This window comes from Dioscorea cayenensis, chromosome 19, assembly GCF_009730915.1.
Source record: "Dioscorea cayenensis subsp. rotundata cultivar TDr96_F1 chromosome 19, TDr96_F1_v2_PseudoChromosome.rev07_lg8_w22 25.fasta, whole genome shotgun sequence".
NCBI lineage: Eukaryota > Viridiplantae > Streptophyta > Magnoliopsida > Dioscoreales > Dioscoreaceae > Dioscorea > Dioscorea cayenensis.
In genome coordinates, this window is record NC_052489.1 from 23,318,661 (window position 1) to 23,339,269 (window position 20,609).

Here is a 20,609-nt window from a genome sequence, read left to right on the forward strand (position 1 = left end):
AGTTTTGCTCATGCTTTCTTCTATATGAAATTGGTGGCACATATTTATGCGTAGAATCAAGTGACAATCTGATTTATGCGCAGAATCAAGAACAGTGTCTTTCAAATTATTAATATATATTCTTTTTCAGGTGTTTTGTTTGTTTACTACGCATTGTTTCGCTAGTGACCATCCTGCTGTAATTTAATAATAAAATGAAAAGCTTAATTGAAATTGACTTAAATTGTAGGAATGTGTACAAGCAAGTCAAGATAGAGATGTGCATATAGTGTTGATAGTGAGTTGATATCTTTCAGATGTGGTTGGATCATTGGGATAAAAGCCAAAGCTCAATCACTTTTAATTCAACTGTCTACAATTCTCTATTATTTATATAAAGTTATGTTTATTGGGTTTTAAGAGAGAAAAAAAAAGACATGAAGGGTGAGTGTTTTGGTGTGTAGAAAGTGAAATAGAAAAGAAGACTCATGTCTGCACAAGCTTCGTAAAAGTAGCTTTATTTTGTATTAAATTCTTTCTTCTTTCTTGTAGAAAAAATATTATTGGCCCCCAGAAGAAGAGGAAACTATTAAAGCAGTTTGGGAAAAAGTCTCTCGATGTCAATATAGCCGCAATTTATGTAGGTGGCATAAGTATTATGAAGAGACTAGTAAGAAGCCTGTTTGGGTTGAGGATGAAGTTTGGTATAAATGGCTTGAATACTTGAATAAACATGAATTCAAGCATAAGTCTAGGCAAGCCTCTAACAATCAGCGCAGTGAGACAGGAGGTGAAGGGAACGGAATGAGCAGGCATATAGGAGGTTCCAAATCATTCGCTGAGCATGCTATAGATTTGGTAAATATATTAAATTTATTTAATCTTATTCACTTTGAATTAATATTTATTCTTGTTAAGATATCGCTCCATATAACTTGTTAACTACGCTATTAGATTTGATAAACATATTAAAGTTATTTAGTCTTCACTAACAATTAATGCATGTTATTGTAGAAATGCACAAGGAATAAGCACGTATGTATAATTACGTCTCCAAATAATTTCTTAAACATGTAACCAATTAAGATAACATATTAAATTTATTTAATCTTCTTTGAATTAATTAATGTCTATGGTTTCATGAAATGCATAAGCACATGTATAATCTAATCTTTTAAGTATCTTTTAAGCAATTACATTTGAAAATAATTCTCTTATGTTGTACATCAATAGTTATGTATTGTGATTTTTTACTAGGCTTATAGATGAAATTGTAACAAGTAGTAGATTTGGTTTCTTGATCTAAATAATAAGCTTTATCATTGAATTAATCTATTCACCATTCATTTACTTTTTTTCCTTAATTGAATATTGATTTAGGTTTGTTATTGAATGTAGTAATCAACATTTTGCATGAATCCCATGTATAATGGTTGAATGTTTTATGTAGATATATAAATTTTAATTTCACTATAAACTAATTTATTTAATGTTCTTTGTAGTATTATTATTATTAGAGTAAGTCACTTCAGAAGCCACCTACAGCATTTGATATCTTCTGTAAGACTCATATTAGTAAAGAAGGAAAAGGTGTTGATTCACGAGCACAAGCAGTTTATGTAATTTTCTACCTTTATTTGATATTATTTGATTTACTTACATAGTATATTGTAGATATTCTAATAAGCATTATAATTTAATTGTAGGACGCCATGCAGAAGATGGTTGAGACTGTTTCACAACCATTATCAGATGGTTCACAGCCTTCCCCACCTAATATGGATGCTATATACTTGGAGGCTTCTGGTGGAGAAAAGAAAAGGAGAGTTTATGGTCTTGGATCACAGGCATCTAGCTTGTATCCAAACTCATTTTGTAGTGGTGCTACATCAGCTCCCCCACCATCTCCAGTGGCTATTATTCCCCCAGAGATCATTTCTGAGATGGATGGCATGAAGAAGAAGATGGTTGAGTTGGAGCAACAAAATCAGAACTTGATCCAACAGAACCAGACCATGTTTAGACAGATGCGTCGTGAGTGGAGGCATATGAGAAAGATGATGCAATCCGGATTATTACCTAATGGACCAGGTCAGAGTTCTCAGCATCAGGAGCATGATGATGATGATGATGATGATGATGATGATGATGATGACTTATAGATCTATTTTATCATTTGTATTTGTACACACTTTTATTGTTATTACTATGGATGTTGTATTTTGTTGAACATTGTAGAACTTTTATTTTAATATCTAGTTTTCTTTGTTACGAAATTTAAATCTCAACATTTAATGTAGCAGGGTAACTATTGAAATATATGAAAATTAAATTTACCATTAAAACAATTGTAAGCGATTTGTAAGGGATTTGAAACGGACTTTGCAACTGATTCGTTGTAAATTTGCAACAGATTTGCAACAAATATGGAATGGAATGGTCGTTGCAAACCCGTTACAACTTTGCAACGGATTTACAACAGATTTGTCATTGAATTTGCAACAAGTTAAAAAAAACCGTTGCAAATATGTTGCAAATTTGTATCGGACTTGCAACTAATTTGTCACAGATCTAAAACTTCCGTTACAAATTTGTTGCAAATTTGCAACGGAAATTGCACTATTTTTGGTAATGGCTCTGTTGCAAATCTGTTACCAATCTGTTCCAAGGTAGCAACAGATTTGCAACGAATGGGCAACCAGTCCGTTGCAAATCCGTTGCAAACATTGTAACGGATAACTTTTCCGTCACAGAAATATTTGCGACGAGAGAAATAGTGACGTCCGCTATCGGTTGCAACTCCGTTGCAAATTCTTTCTTCTTTCTTGTAGAAAAAATATTATTGGCCCCTAGAAGAAGAGGAAACTATTAAAGCAGTTTGGGAAAAAGTCTCTCGATGTCAATATAGCCGCAATTTATGTAGGTGGCATAAGTATTATGAAGAGACTAGTAAGAAGCCTGTTTGGGTTGAGGATGAAGTTTGGTATAAATGGCTTGAATACTTGAATAAACATGAATTCAAGCATAAGTCTAGGCAAGCCTCTAACAATCAGCGCAGTGAGACAGGAGGTGAAGGGAACGGAATGAGCAGGCATATAGGAGGTTCCAAATCATTCGCTGAGCATGCTATAGATTTGGTAAATATATTAAATTTATTTAATCTTATTCACTTTGAATTAATATTTATTCTTGTTAAGATATCGCTCCATATAACTTGTTAACTACGCTATTAGATTTGATAAACATATTAAAGTTATTTAGTCTTCACTAACAATTAATGCATGTTATTGTAGAAATGCACAAGGAATAAGCACGTATGTATAATTACGTCTCCAAATAATTTCTTAAACATGTAACCAATTAAGATAACATATTAAATTTATTTAATCTTCTTTGAATTAATTAATGTCTATGGTTTCATGAAATGCATAAGCACATGTATAATCTAATCTTTTAAGTATCTTTTAAGCAATTACATTTGAAAATAATTCTCTTATGTTGTACATCAATAGTTATGTATTGTGATTTTTTACTAGGCTTATAGATGAAATTGTAACAAGTAGTAGATTTGGTTTCTTGATCTAAATAATAAGCTTTATCATTGAATTAATCTATTCACCATTCATTTACTTTTTTTCCTTAATTGAATATTGATTTAGGTTTGTTATTGAATGTAGTAATCAACATTTTGCATGAATCCCATGTATAATGGTTGAATGTTTTATGTAGATATATAAATTTTAATTTCACTATAAACTAATTTATTTAATGTTCTTTGTAGTATTATTATTATTAGAGTAAGTCACTTCAGAAGCCACCTACAGCATTTGATATCTTCTGTAAGACTCATATTAGTAAAGAAGGAAAAGGTGTTGATTCACGAGCACAAGCAGTTTATGTAATTTTCTACCTTTATTTGATATTATTTGATTTACTTACATAGTATATTGTAGATATTCTAATAAGCATTATAATTTAATTGTAGGACGCCATGCAGAAGATGGTTGAGACTGTTTCACAACCATTATCAGATGGTTCACAGCCTTCCCCACCTAATATGGATGCTATATACTTGGAGGCTTCTGGTGGAGAAAAGAAAAGGAGAGTTTATGGTCTTGGATCACAGGCATCTAGCTTGTATCCAAACTCATTTTGTAGTGGTGCTACATCAGCTCCCCCACCATCTCCAGTGGCTATTATTCCCCCAGAGATCATTTCTGAGATGGATGGCATGAAGAAGAAGATGGTTGAGTTGGAGCAACAAAATCAGAACTTGATCCAACAGAACCAGACCATGTTTAGACAGATGCGTCGTGAGTGGAGGCATATGAGAAAGATGATGCAATCCGGATTATTACCTAATGGACCAGGTCAGAGTTCTCAGCATCAGGAGCATGATGATGATGATGATGATGATGATGATGATGATGATGACTTATAGATCTATTTTATCATTTGTATTTGTACACACTTTTATTGTTATTACTATGGATGTTGTATTTTGTTGAACATTGTAGAACTTTTATTTTAATATCTAGTTTTCTTTGTTACGAAATTTAAATCTCAACATTTAATGTAGCAGGGTAACTATTGAAATATATGAAAATTAAATTTACCATTAAAACAATTGTAAGCGATTTGTAAGGGATTTGAAACGGACTTTGCAACTGATTCGTTGTAAATTTGCAACAGATTTGCAACAAATATGGAACGGAATGGTCGTTGCAAACCCGTTACAACTTTGCAACGGATTTACAACAGATTTGTCATTGAATTTGCAACAAATTAAAAAAACCGTTGCAAATATGTTGCAAATTTGTATCGGACTTGCAACTAATTTGTCACAGATTTAAAACTTCCGTTACAAATTTGTTGTAAATTTGCAACGGAAATTGCACTATTTTTGGTAATGGCTCTGTTGCAAATCTGTTACCAATCTGTTCCAAGGTAGCAACAGATTTGCAACGGATGGGCAACCAGTCCGTTGCAAATCCGTTGCAAACATTGTAACGGATAACTTTTCCGTCACAGAAATATTTGCGATGAGAGAAATAGTGACGTCCGCTATCGGTTGCAACTCCGTTGCAAATTCTTTCTTCTTTCTTGTAGAAAAAATATTATTGGCCCCTAGAAGAAGAGGAAACTATTAAAGCAGTTTGGGAAAAAGTCTCTCGATGTCAATATAGCCGCAATTTATGTAGGTGGCATAAGTATTATGAAGAGACTAGTAAGAAGCCTGTTTGGGTTGAGGATGAAGTTTGGAATAAATGGCTTGAATACTGGAATAAACATGAATTCAAGCATAAGTCTAGGCAAGCCTCTAACAATCAGCGCAGTGAGACAGGAGGTGAAGGGAACGGAATGAGCAGGCATATAGGAGGTTCCAAATCATTCGCTGAGCATGCTATAGATTTGGTAAATATATTAAATTTATTTAATCTTATTCACTTTGAATTAATATTTATTCTTGTTAAGATATCGCTCCATATAACTTGTTAACTACGCTATTAGATTTGATAAACATATTAAAGTTATTTAGTCTTCACTAACAATTAATGCATATTATTGTAGAAATGCACAAGGAATAAGCACGTATGTATAATTACGTCTCCAAATAATTTCTTAAACATGTAACCAATTAAGATAACATATTAAATTTATTTAATCTTCTTTGAATTAATTAATGTCTATGGTTTCATGAAATGCATAAGCACATGTATAATCTAATCTTTTTAAGTATCTTTTTAAGCAATTACATTTGAAAAATAATTCTCTTATGTTGTACATCAATAGTTATGTATTGTGATTTTTTACTAGGCTTATAGATGAAATTGTAACAAGTAGTAGATTTGGTTTCTTGATCTAAATAATAAGCTTTTATCATTGAATTAATCTATTCACCATTCATTTACTTTTTTTCCTTAATTGAATATTGATTTAGGTTTGTTATTGAATGTAGTAATCAACATTTTGCATGAATCCCATGTATAATGGTTGAATGTTTTATGTAGATATATAAATTTTAATTTCACTATAAACTAATTTATTTAATGTTCTTTGTAGTATTATTATTATTAGAGTAAGTCACTTCAGAAGCCACCTACAGCATTTGATATCTTCTGTAAGACTCATATTAGTAAAGAAGGAAAAGGTGTTGATTCACGAGCACAAGCAGTTTATGTAATTTTCTACCTTTATTTGATATTATTTGATTTACTTACATAGTATATTGTAGATATTCTAATAAGCATTATAATTTAATTGTAGGACGCCATGCAGAAGATGGCTGAGACTGTTTCACAACCATTATCAGATGGTTCACAGCCTTCCCCACCTAATATGGATGCTATATACTTGGAGGCTTCTGGTGGAGAAAAGAAAAGGAGAGTCTATGGTCTTGGATCACAGGCATCTAGCTTGTATCCAAACTCATTTTGTAGTGGTGCTACATCAGCTCCCCCACCACCTCCAGTGGCTATTATTCCCCCATAGATCATTTCTGAGATGGATGGCATGAAGAAGAAGATGGTTGAGTTGGAGCAACAAAATCAGAACTTGATCCAACAGAACCAGACCATGTTTAGACAGATGCGTCGTGAGTGGAAGCATATGAGAAAGATGATGCAATCCGGATTATTACCTAATGGACAAGGTCAGAGTTCTCAGCATCAGGAGCATGATGATGATGATGATGATGATGATGATGATGATGATGACTTATAGATCTATTTTATCATTTGTATTTGTACACACTTTTATTGTTATTACTATGGATGTTGTATTTTGTTGAACATTGTAGAACTTTTATTTTAATATCTAGTTTTCTTTGTTATGAAATTTAAATCTCAACATTTAATATAGTAGGGTAACTATTGAAATATATGAAAATTAAATTTACCATTAAAACAATTGTAAGCAATTTGTAAGGGATTTGAAACGGACTTTGCAACTGATTCATTGTAAATTTGCAACAGATTTGCAACAAATATGGAATGGAATGGTCGTTGCAAACCCGTTACAACTTTGCAACGGATTTACAACAGATTTGTCATTGAATTTGCAACAAGTTAAAAAAAACCGTTGCAAATATGTTGCAAATTTGTATCGGACTTGCAACTAATTTGTCACAGATCTAAAACTTCCGTTACAAATTTGTTGCAAATTTGCAACGGAAATTGCACTATTTTTGGTAATGGCTCTGTTGCAAATCTGTTACCAATCTGTTCCAAGGTAGCAACAGATTTGCAACGAATGGGCAACCAGTCCGTTGCAAATCCGTTGCAAACATTGTAACGGATAACTTTTCCGTCACAGAAATATTTGCGACGAGAGAAATAGTGACGTCCGCAATCGGTTGCAACTCCGTTGCAAATTATAGTTTGCAACAGAATTGCAACGGATTTAGCTGTTGCAAATATGTGAAATTTTTGTAGTGATACATAAGATAATTGAAGTTATAGTGTAAACTGGAATCAAAACCAGGAATCATGTTTCTCATGGCGAAATTCAGAATAGCAGTCAAGTTTTGAGAAGCTAAGATAAATAGATAAGAAGATAAGAAGAAATGGGATCCCCCTGTCTATGACCACGAGAAGACTTGATCCAGTCAGTAGGTTTTTTGTTGATAATAAAAGAGAAAGAAGCAGAACTGATGCAAACATGAATCGAATTAATCCAGGAGCCAGGGAAATTAATTTTATAAAGGGTGGCGAGAATAGCATTCCGACTCAAGGTGTCATAGGCCTTCTCTATGTCAATCTTGATCATCATCCTAGGAGGATGAAGAGAATCAGCATTAATAGAGTGCACTACCTCTTGGAGGGTAATAATATTATCAAAAGGAGTTCTGCCCTCAACAAAGCCACATTGCTCTTTACTAATAAGCCTAGGCAAAACAACTTTGAGACAATTAGCTAGAATTTTGGAGATTACCTTATAACTAACATTGCAGAGGGAAATTGGGCAAAAATCAAAGACCAACTTGGGATTGCTCTTTTTAGGAATCAAAGTGATGTAAGTTTTCCCAGAAGAACTAGGCATAGAACAAGTTATAAAAAAGTAATTAACAACATTAAAAAGAAACTCACCAATGTCTTCCCAGAAGAACCTGTAAAATTCAGCATTAAGCCTATCGGGGTCGGGACTCTTACCAAAAGGAAGAGACATCAACGCTTCATAAACCTCATCTTTGGTGATAGCTCGGATAAGTATTTGACCATCCTGGCTAGAAAAAAAAAGGTAAATCATCTAGAAGAGCATTAACGGTGTCCAGAAAGCTTAAACCACCAGAAACAGACTAGAGATTTTTATAAGAACTAGTAAAGACAGTGACAACATCCTCCCACTTAGTGAACACAGAGCCAATAGAATCAGAGATATGAGAGATAGAATTGAAATGATTATGAGAATGAACAAAGTTATGAAAAAAATCTATATTATCGCCATTTTGCACCCACATGATTCCGAATCGCTGAGCCCATTTAATGGAAATTTGTCATTGAAGCGTTGCATACTTACCATAGAGATCACATAAACTACTCTGGAGGGAAACGTCCTCTTCATTCACTACATCTTCTATTTCTAGATCATTTATGTCTTGATCTACTTTGGCCAATTCTGACTTAAGATTATTTGCACCATGAGATCTCCAATGAATAAGCTGGATTCTAGTATAGACAATCAGGTGAGAAAACAATGCATAGGAGTAGTTCTAGGAGAAAACTTCCAAACAATTCTCACCACATTGTGACAACTCAAATAATCAAGCCAATAATTATCGAAGTGAAAAATACAATTCTTAGAGAAAGCCTGAGGATAAGCATTCAATAAAATAGGGGCATGATCTGAACAAGTGTGAGAGAGATGCTTAACAAAGTAAGATTCAAAGTTAGAGAACTAAACCGAATTAACCAAACATCGATCTAGCCTGGCCCACCGCCGAGCTAAACCAGCTTGATTGTTACACCAAGTAAAGTCTGATCCAATATAGTTTTCATCTAGAAGATTATTGCATGCAATGAAATCATAAAAATACCGAGCTTTGTGGGAATAGTAATAGTTAGTCCCACGCTTATGCTCACCTAAATCTATAATTGCATTAAAGTCGCCTATAATGATCCAAGGAAGATCAAGAAAGGACAAATCTGAGAGCTCTTTCCAAGTATACATTTGATCATTTAATCTGTTTGGATTATAAACCACCGAGAGGATCTGGACACTAGCACTAAAAGAAGAAATAACAAGATGAATAATATGGCGAGAGGTTACCGCCGGAGTGACTATCCCAAGTTGACTACGCTAGATGGTGATAATCCCCACAGAATAACCAGTCACTTCAATAGCCACCCAACTCCATCGCTGACTCAATTTTGAACAAAACATGTCCAAACGATCAAAGTTAGCTATCGATTCAAAAATACATAAGATGAGAGGATTTTATTTTTTTAAGCATAGCAAGGACATGAGAGGTAGTATCGCGCCCAGAAACCCCCTACAATTCCAACATATTATTTTAATTAATTCCATAAAAACCATAGTAAAAGAGAAAGGAGAAACTCAAAGAAATAGCTCTAAAGGAGACAAGAGAGAAGACAAAAAGGAGCTTAATCCTTTTCAAGTCCTTTTTCAACCCTCCCTTTCTTCTGGGCGGCGAGCACAAACTGAGGAACCCTCCAAACGAGTGCTTCCTTTCGTAAGCCATGCTGATACTTGGTTAAAGTCATAAGATCATCTGTTTCTTCATTATTGCTCATCTCAATATCTTTACTCTCAAATCCAGTCATATCTTGATCAGAATCTCCATCCACAGACCGGGTGTGGAGTTGGGATTCAGAGACCTTATCCAACATCATTAGATGAGCATTGGAAAGATCATCTGGCATAACTTGATTTCTCAGTGTTGAGAGAAACGAAGAATAGTAGGATCGCTCGATCTAGGAGGAGATCTTTGCCTTTCCAAAGCTTTAAGATTTGTTCCTACATGCAAAGTTGCCTTAGAAGAGGCCTTGGAACTCACATTGCCAGCAGAAATAACATCTTTAATTAAAGTAGTTTCATGGGGAATAGGAATAGAAGCATTAAGCCCATCTCTCAAACCATCAAGTTTTGTGGAGCGAGGACCAAAGCCATCATTAACAATGCAACAAATCCCTATGTTGCCAGTGTCAGCCATCCCAACGGTATCCAGAACAATGAAACGGCTCTAGGAACCAGGGTGACCTCCACCACCATGAATCGATGATCCTCCACATATCATAGAAGGAACATAATGTCAGCCACTTTTAGCCTTGGATGATTCACCCTTCGTATAGTGTGATCTCTGTATCTCCGCACGTGACAACGAAACCCTGGCACCCCCCGACTTCCGACATCTCCCAGACGATGGCCTCTCCTATGAGAAACCAACATCCATGAACCGAAGTCCATGTCTAATTGGTTATCCAAGGAAACCACCTGCTTTCCTTTTAAATCTGTTTGGTGTGATTGACCCGGTCCGACCACCGTCTCCTCATTGCCTGGAGGATAATCTAGAGAAACCCTTACCTCCATCCCCTATTAAGCACAAGGGGGTAGCTGGGGTTCCTCTTGAGTCCCCATGGGGCCATGGTTGTAGTTGTTTGTACCATGCCCAACAAGTCCACACCGATAACAAAACGTAGGAAGTTTCTCATAAAGGACCACTACAAAAACTCTATGAGCTTCATCTCCTAACCAGAAACCTTTCTTTAACGGTTTAGATAAATCTATTTCAACGCAAACACACGCAAATTTAGATCTAGAGATGGAAGTAGTAAGTTCATCGATTTTAAGCAATCGACCCATATGTGAGGTAATGGTTTCTGGAGAATCCCCATCCCATAAGTCCACCAAAAGGCTAGAGAGAGTCTCATGAAAGTAGGTTCAAAAATGGTTTCCATGGTGCTATTTGCAAAACAATTTCATTGACGGCCCAAGGACTATCAAATAGAATTTTTTGCATAACAGCATGTGACTCAAAATGAAGAAGAAGGTATCCATTAGGAAGATCTGAGATGTGTATGACTCCAATCTCGCTCAACTTGGTTTGAAGAATCAATTTGGTTTGTTCAAATGAAGGTGGTTTCCCAAAGAATTTCCCATAAAGAGCAAACTGGAAATGCATACAAGCTCTCGCAACTGCTTCAAAATCCATACGAATAAATTTTGAAGTGTTGGCTTTCCGTTTCTCTAGGATTGGACTGTTTTGTAGAGGAGAAGAAGATGGACGCCGGTGAACCGCCGCAGCAATATCCGCCCAGGAAGGATACGACGATGGAGGTTGTCCCCCACTTGCCATGGCTAGACCAATGGAAGAGTTAGTTGATTCATGTGTATTGTTATTATTATTATTTATTTGATGATAATGTCCATTGAAGCGAAACAAACATGACAATGTTATTTGTTGCTTATATGGGATGACATAACAAGAGACAAAATCAATCATGCTGAAGCTTCGTCCACTGGATTTTCAGCAATATGGCAACACGGTAAGCTCAGAACTCTGATCTAATTCTCAGATCGGTTTCACTGAGGAAACGGGAGTAGTCGTTGTGATTGAATGTCTTGAATTGCATAGGATGTTATGTTCTTCAGCCACAAGCTCATCCGAAGGGCTAACAATGTATGCGTCCATCTTTGGGGTACACGGGCAAAATAGCAGTATATCCTCTGTTCATTCCCAATGGTAACCATCTCCATCCTCTCATTAGTCATCATAAATTGATGAATTGGTTTGTCAAGTATATTGATGTGACATTTTGGGGTGGATTTTTAACTGTATTTGGGCCCTTAGATTCATTCTCCAAACATGCCTAAATCAGCCCAATGAAAGCCAGTGAAAGAACTTGCATTTTGTTACCTGATTGATATATGCATTTTTGAAGAAGTTGAAGAGAAATTAAAAAAAAAAATTAAAGAACCTGGACATCCTTCTTTGTTCTTGATCTTAATATATTACATATGATTTTTCAATTGAATGAATTTAGTGATGTTATCATATATTAGTTGTTCATTAATGGTCATTGATTCTCACTGAAAAATCTAACGAAAATAATAAGTGAAGTTAGTGATTTTCTCATAGATTTTGAGATTTGAAAAATACACTCCGATTAATGTTTTGTACGGCCTATGTATTATTCCATGCAAATCAATATGAATCTAATTAGTTTGGTATTCAAATGAGTCAATTTAGTTCACTTTTATAAATTCAGCTAAACTAACCAAATAAATTAATAGTCTAGAAAGTTTCAAGCTATGAACCAAGAAGGATAAAGTAAATAAATCAATTCTAAGTTTAGTCTTCCCTTAGCCCCTTCTCTTATAAACTATCAAATATATTGGAACAAACAAACCAACTCATAATTTTATTAAAATTAATATTTTAAGATAAAAAAAAATCCAAATTCTTTGGAGTTGACTGGATATATAACATATTATTTGTTGTTTTTCTAGTCATACTTGTGAGATCAGAACTTTTTGTGGTCATTTTGGTGAATATCATTTAATTTAAGGTATTTGCTACAAGCAAACTGTTTTGGGTTTCAATAAATACTTTTTGCCATCCAATTTATGCCTTTTATTAAAATATTTGTGAGAAACTCAAACTTTTCTCCTTTTGATAATTTTAAAGACAGAAAAATATTGAGTTGATGCAATTCTTTGTAGTGAGTTTACACTTTATATTAATATAAGTAATATTTTAAATAAATAGTGGGAGATATGATGGAGTTAACGCTTTGGGGATTGAATTCTAAAATAGTTTTATTAATGAACTCTTAAAAAAGTATTGACTACTAAATTCTATTGGATGAGGCTTTAAATTTCTATCATACTTGAATATTTTTAAAAAACAACCATTTATCACACTCAATCATTATGATATTTCTCAAGAGGTTGAAGATCAATATGGAGTAAATTTGAATATCAAAATACAATATGTATTCTTTTATATAAGCATTGATCAAGATTTTGAAAGTCAAAGTACTAACTTTGGAGTAATTAATTAGATTTGAAAATTAATCTAGCATGTAATTAACCTCTCTAACCTCTGCCTAGAGATGGCAAACTGTGATCAATATTCCACCCATTATTAAAGGACTTATAGGCTAGCAGTACTTTGCTTTATTGCGAAAAATAAGGGTGAGATATTCAAAAGATCTCATGTTCAAGACTCGTTCAAAGTAATAATGGTAGTGTAAGTTGGTTGTGGGTGTGGGTTCGCAACCCAAACCCTTCGTCTCCGGTCGAGAGTGTGCTGATTGGATGATTAATTTTCAATCTATGCACATGCCCCTGATGTATATAGAGTTTGTCGCTTTTGTCAAAAAATATATATCACACCCATTAAAACTCATACAGGCAGATAAAATTAGGCAAAACTTAAACTGTACCAAATTAATAAGAGTCATCTAAAAACCATTGTAAATAGGGTTTTTCTATAACTGTACTTATCTTAAACTACTAAGAAATAAGCAGGCAACAGATCACTAGCAGGTTAGCAATTAAAAACCTAATGAAAGAAATCCTTTACGTATATCCATATACATGTTTGAATAGTAATAGAATGTGTTAGTTCCGCCGATGTGGTTTGTGGTTTAGAGAACACTCACACACTCATAAAAAGTTCACACAAACCAAATAAGAAAGAAACACACAAGATTGGTAACCAAGTTCGGCATCCACTCGTCTACGTCTGGGGGGCCAAGCCCGGAGATAAATAATCCACTAAAAGATGTGAAAATAAATAAGTACAAACATTTGTCACTCACTCTCCCAACAATAAAGATCACTATCCTTTCTAGATTGTCTAGTGCTCACACACTCTCCTTCGGTGTCACCCCAATCTCAGAGCAAGGTAGCTTATATAGACGCCTCAGCGTTCCAAATATAGCCAATACCTCTTTTAGAATCTCCGCGGCTACTAATTTAAAAACCTTCCAAAATTAGCTATTGCAACTCCTGTTATAACATGAATTACAACATGGCCCTAACTGCTGACTTGACTGAGTTCTGGTTACATTGCAAATGACCTCAAGACCCATCAATCTCCCAGTCATGCTTAGTCCGAGTCAGTGCAGCCCGATCTCCCGATCCCGACTACCGGCAATTAGCCTACCTCCTCAATTCCTCACCACGCAGTCCCCTCGCAAGGGGAGCACGCCTTTGTGCGTTTTCACGAAACTTTCGAAACTTGATCTTCAATTCATCCAAGTTTGGCCTTCTAAAATTTTCCAAACTTGATCTTTAATTCACCCAAGTTTAGTCTTCAAATCTTCCCAAGAATAGATCTTCAATCAATCATGCCAATCATGCCAACAATAGGCATGTCTTTAATCATACCCTTAATAGTCTTCCATCATACTCATTAAGGTTTCTTCAGATCATACCTTCAATAGCCTTCGATCATACCATTGATAGGTATTTCTTCAATTGAGCTTCAATCATATTTAGTCTTCAATCAAATCACCTAAATATGGTTTTGATATGAAATTGTCTTCAAGTTATAACACATTATCAAAAATAGATTCACTTAGATCTTCGAGATATTTGCCTCCAAACCAAAACTCTTTGCCATGTCACCATGCTTTGTCATGTCATCAATTATGCCACATCACAAAGGTTGCCACGTTATCTTGTCTTGGTGTCAAATCATGCCAATTATAATACGGTTGCACAAACAGAATGAATTAATTCAATTATGTAGGATGATTATCAAATTTTGTATTTAAATCTATTAACTTGCGTAAAATTTTATTAGAAAATGTTTTTATAGATAGATCTCTGTTTGTTCTTACATTGTTTTGGAGTTTTGTTAATGGAAATTTGTGCTTGTGTAAATATATGTATATGTATATATATATATATATATATGAAGATATGTTATTAGTGGACGTCTATAGATGCATTGTTCACCAAAAATGTTTGTTGATAACTGTTGGATCATCATTTAATAATTATTATTTATATAAACATTGTACAAAAATTACTGTGTATGATTATTGTTGGCACTATTGTATATTATTTAATACTATGTATAAATGGATTGTATGTAGCCGTTGAATGCAAATTCAATCACTAGTATAGACATTTCTAAATTTGAGATATAGAAACGTCTTTAGATAATGGGTTATTTATATATATATATATATATAAATAATAGGGATATCTACACACACGGACCGTATTAAAAAAAAATAGTTTTTATGTAAATAATAAATATTGTTGCTTTTTGAGGATGCATAAATGTTAGTTTTTATAGGGGTATACCTGTAACCATACATTTCTCTCTTAATTTTATTTAATGTTTTAATTGTTTATGTCAATACATATTTTTATAATATATGAACAATATTGACTAACGACTTTTGGGTCAATTGGTATTGGGTCCCTTGCATAGGGTGTTCGTTTTGGGGAGGACCCGGGATCGAAGCTCATGTCTTGTGGTGAGGGCATGTGGGTCGGCATTGAACCTTGCTCCCCACACGTGCACGTCCCTGGGTTCTGGTGCTTGTCGCCTTTCTCAAAAAAAAAAAAATGAATAATATTGACAGATTATAATACAATTGTTATAATTTATAAAAAAATAAAAAATAAAAACGTACAACATTGCATCAATAATTTTTATTATGAAAACAGTAATTTTTACAAGTTAATTATTTATGAATTTTTAATCAATAATTAACACTCATTGACTTTCATTTTATTAATTTTTGAGTTAATCTTATATTTACAGATGATAATGATGTATTGGCGACAAGGAAGGTGCAATTGTGAGATTTTTTTTGTATGGTCTCTTATTTAGTTTATCTATAATTAAATGTGTGAAGCTGATGATATATTAAAACGTAAATCGATTATCCTCTTTGATTTTGATGTCCACTATTAAATTTAATTTAAGAAAGACACTCCAGCTACATTTGCCGTTGAAATAAGACAATCGAATATATTATTATTTATATAAAAATAGATAAATAATGATTTTGTTAAACAAGACAAAAGAGTAATAGACAAACAAATAAAAAAATATAACATACAAATTAACCTAAAATAAAACATGTGGTCTCAAATTCTATTGATAATCAAAGTGATAGCCCAATAAGATAGATATAAGATAGGTAAAAAATACTAGTGACACCTAGAAAATAATCGTCAATAGTGCATCAATTGTCATGGGCAGGGGTGGAGCGACAGGGGGTAGGGGCAGCCACCCCTCCTGTCGCCGGCGGGGTCACCTGCTTATTCCCTCCCAACATGTGAGCCCTATCCCTTAATTAAATCTTAGTTGTTGCTTTTACTTTTAATCCTAGCTGTTGATTTTGTTTTTAGTTTTGAAACCCTAGCCGTTTCTTCACCTCCTTCGGTTTTAGATCACCGTTTAGAAAAAAATGAGAGAGACCTTGCCTCATCTCTTTCTCTCCCTATTTGCGGGTGGTGTTGGCGGCGAGGACGGGAGAAGGGTCTCGTCATCAAGGATTTATTTCATTGTTATTATTGAGGTAAGGTTCTGATTTATTTTTTGACACTCTTTCTTATGATTGTTGTGGCATGATACTAGTTAGGAAAAGAGTTTGGTGAGGATGTTGATTTGATTTAATTTGAGGATAAGATTCAAAAATTCCTGTTAGCATAGCATAAATTCATCTTTGATTTTAGAGGCCTTAGAGGCCAAATTTGGAGGAAAGTCAAATAAGAAACTTGTAGAGTTCAACGTTGGATAAATACCTGCAAAATTTCAAAATTTTTGCATAAGTATCCTGCACATTATAAGTTTTAGACGCAGGTGATGTTGACAGGATTTTTGTGTAGCCCTTGAACAGTTTTTGATTAGTTTCATGATTATAAGTTCTGATTTAGATCTATATTTTTATAAGAAAGTTATAGAGGGTGGTTTTATATTTGACTCTGCCAAATTTTAGAATTTTTAGCCATGTAATTTGTGAGATACGATCAGATTTCTATAATGGTGGTCAATGGCATTTCTGCAGGAAGCATGAATTTTGATTAGAGAATTTGAAGATCTTAGATGTTGAATCAAGGCTCATGTTTAATAAGATAGTTGTTCAATTTCAAGTTAATTATATGCTCCTAAAGTTTAATCTTATTTGAAATTACATGTTGTGAGTTATATTTTATTAAAAAAGGCAAGTTTGAAATTGTTGGTTTACATATTTATGATTTTTAAAAGTGATGGCTTAAATTCTATAGATCTCAAATCATTGTGAGATTTGGATATGTTATAGATGTAGATGTCTAGTTTTCTTAGAAGATTGAAATTTCTGATTTGGGTTAGAATTTGCAAAGCTATGTTGATTTCAATCTTAAGGTTTGTAGGGGAATTGGTAATTAGTCTCGACCTTAGTAGTTTTGTTAGTGTCTTGAATATGTTTTTGCATTCGTGTGAATTTTAGAATTTGATTTACTTGTAATTTTGATGGGTTATTCCCAAATATAGAACTTCCTAAGAAAACTCGATTGGTGAAAGAATTCGAAATCTGGTCGTTAATCAGGTGAGTATCCCACATATAAATCTTATTATATGTATATATTTCAAAATTCTAGTCTTTTTGAATTTCTAAAATTTTTGAGAAAAATGCTTATTATTTCGAATTATATTTTGAATTACTTATTTATTTATTATTTGAAATTCGTAGTAAATATTTAGTTTGGGAAATGAATTGAAATTATTTTTATCTGAAAACGGGATCATCAAATTTATGTATTCTGTTCTGATAAATGTCTGGACATTATGTATTTTGAAATAGCAACTTGTAGTCCCCAACTAACTTTGCAATAACCCTGTCATTGGAGGTTAAACATTGACCATGTCGACATGTATCTATGAAATAAAAACTATAATTTCCCACTGTTCCGTCGATGAAGAATAACAACTTCTGATAATTCTGGCTCGGGTCACTGAGGGTAAACATATGACCTCTGACATTTTGTTTTGGCAATTGTTATTTTTGGGGCATATATGCTTGACTTTTTGATCAGTTATGTTTTATTGGAAAAAAAAACTTGACTTTTGAATTTGATTATGATATACTTGTATTTTATTATATTTTGTTTGACTTTTGAAATTTTGAAACTTTTATGATTCTGATATATTTAGTGGGTACTTACTAGGCAGTTAAGCTTATAATCTGTTGCTTAATTTTTTTTTTCAGATCAGGAATTTAATAGCTCACCGCTTTAAGAATCGGGTTTTGAGGTCTTGCACTCCTATTGGGTCTTGGCCTTGTAGGTGTGTGGCCTTTTGTCGATGCACCGGGTCTGCCAAGCCGGGTTCGAGGTGTCACACGATACCTTCCCTAGTTCCCCTTCTCTCCCTCTCTTCCAACACCCTCCCCGCCCCCTTCCACCCAAGCCCATCTAGCCATCCCCTTCCCACTCTCTGTCCCTCTCCCTCTCCCTCTCCCCGTCCCCCTCCGACCGTCCCTCTTCCTCCAAGCCCCTTTCTAAGTTTTTTTTTTAATTTTTAATTTTTTATCTTTATACATTTTTATATTTTCATTATTTTTTATTTTTTATTATTTTATTTTATCAGTTGGAATGATTTTATTTATTTATCATTTATTAGATGTTTTTGTTGAATTTGCTATTTTTTAAAATGTTGTGAAATTTTTTACAAATATGTATAATTAATTAATGTGCATTGATTTAGGGAATTGAGAAATATTAAAGCTTTGATTTAGTAATAAATATTTTTTAAAAATTATGATTAATTTAAATAGACGTTTAAATGAAAGTTATTATTTTTTAAAAATATTTAAATATTAGTTTATTTTGTAATTAATAAGATTTTAAAGGTAAATAATTTATAAAATTAATTTTTAAAAAATTTATTTAAATGAATTCAAATAAATTATTAAATTACATATATCCTCTAAATGAGAATTTTTTTAATTAAAGTATTATCTATATTTTTACAATTATAAATCAAAACAACATCAATTAAAAGGTAAGGTCAATGAAGCAATTACTTTAAGCCCTTTATTTTTTAAAATCCTCATCTTTAGATTTTTTTAAATAATAATTTTAAAAACTCAAATTTTGAAAGACCATCAATAATTATTATAATACAAAAATATTTTAATATAATATTTAATTAATGTAATTTAATCTAGTTAATTTTTAAATTTTAAAATAATACAATAAGATATTAAATATTTTATTTTAATACTTAATCAGTCATATCTTGGCAAAAATTTTCAAGAAGTCACTTAACTTTATTGTGGTATCAATTTGATCATCGAAGTTTAATTTAAATCAATATAGTCACTATTCTTTAATTTGTTTTCACTGGCTGGTGATTGGCCATATTCCTGCCACCCTTTGCTTATGTGGCATCCAAGAAATTAACCAGGATGCTTACTTGGCCAGTCCTTGTCAGCAGATAAATTAAAATAAAAAACCTAATGCCACAAATGTTTGAAGTCTCCACGTCATCTTCATCTTCTCACTCTCTCACAGCAAGAAGAAAAAGAAGAAGAAGAAGAATAAGAAGAAGAAGTTGTTGATGAAGATGATGATGATGATGATGATGATGAGAACACTAGCACTTAGCTCCTTGCTCTATCTCCTTGTTCTTACTAGTAATCTACTCTCCTTCTACTCCTATTCATTTACATTGTTTTTTCCAAACATTTTTTCACTTGGTTTATAAGTTTATCAACTTCTTCCTTTCTTGTTTTTCCTTAGTTTCAGCTTAAGAAGAGCATGAACTCTTTGTCAGTCAAGTAGACCTTCCAAAACTCTCTTCCACTGTGCTAGCATCCCAAACTTGGGTTAAAAACCATGTTTTGAACCACTCCTTGTCAACCAAAATCACCACCATTGTTGTAGCAAAAGGTCTTCTTTACAACAAAGAAGATGAACACCAATGGAACTTAGTCCTGCCTTGCATGAGAAATCTCTACCATTCTCTGCTCAGATTGAGTTTGGCTAATGAAATCAAAGTCTCCATTGCCTTCTCAAATCAATGCTTGTCCTCTAGAGCAAGTGCTAGTCCTTTGAAGAAGAGAAAGTTATCATCTTTGAGTGTGCCTTCATTAGGTAGGGGGTCCTAGGCCATAATCCTCCTCCATTGCGAGAGCATTTCGGTGTTTCAGTCCTCCTCCATTGTGAGAGCATTTCGGTGCTTCAGAAGACCTCACGATTTCAGCATCTCCCACAGAACGCCATTGTCTAACCTCATGGTTTTAAGCAAAATGGAGAAGATGAAGATGACGTGGAGACTTCAAATACATGTGGCATTAGTTTTTTTTTTTAATTTACCTGCTGACGAGGACTGGCCCAGTAAGCATATTGAGTTGGCGATTCTCAGAATGCATGGATTTCTCGGGAGCCACATAAGCAAAGGGCGATCGGAATATGGCCAGTCACCAGCCGGTGAAAACAAATTAAAAAATAGTGACTACATTGATTCAAATTAAACTTTGATGATCAAATTGATACCACAGTAAAGTTAAATGACTTCCTGAAAATTTTTTCTTTAACTAAATTTTCAAAATTCTATTATGATCCGCTATAATGGCTTTTTAATTCATTTGTTTCTCTAAAATTAATATAATATATATTTCTTTTAATTATAAATAAGAGCTTTTGTACTTTTA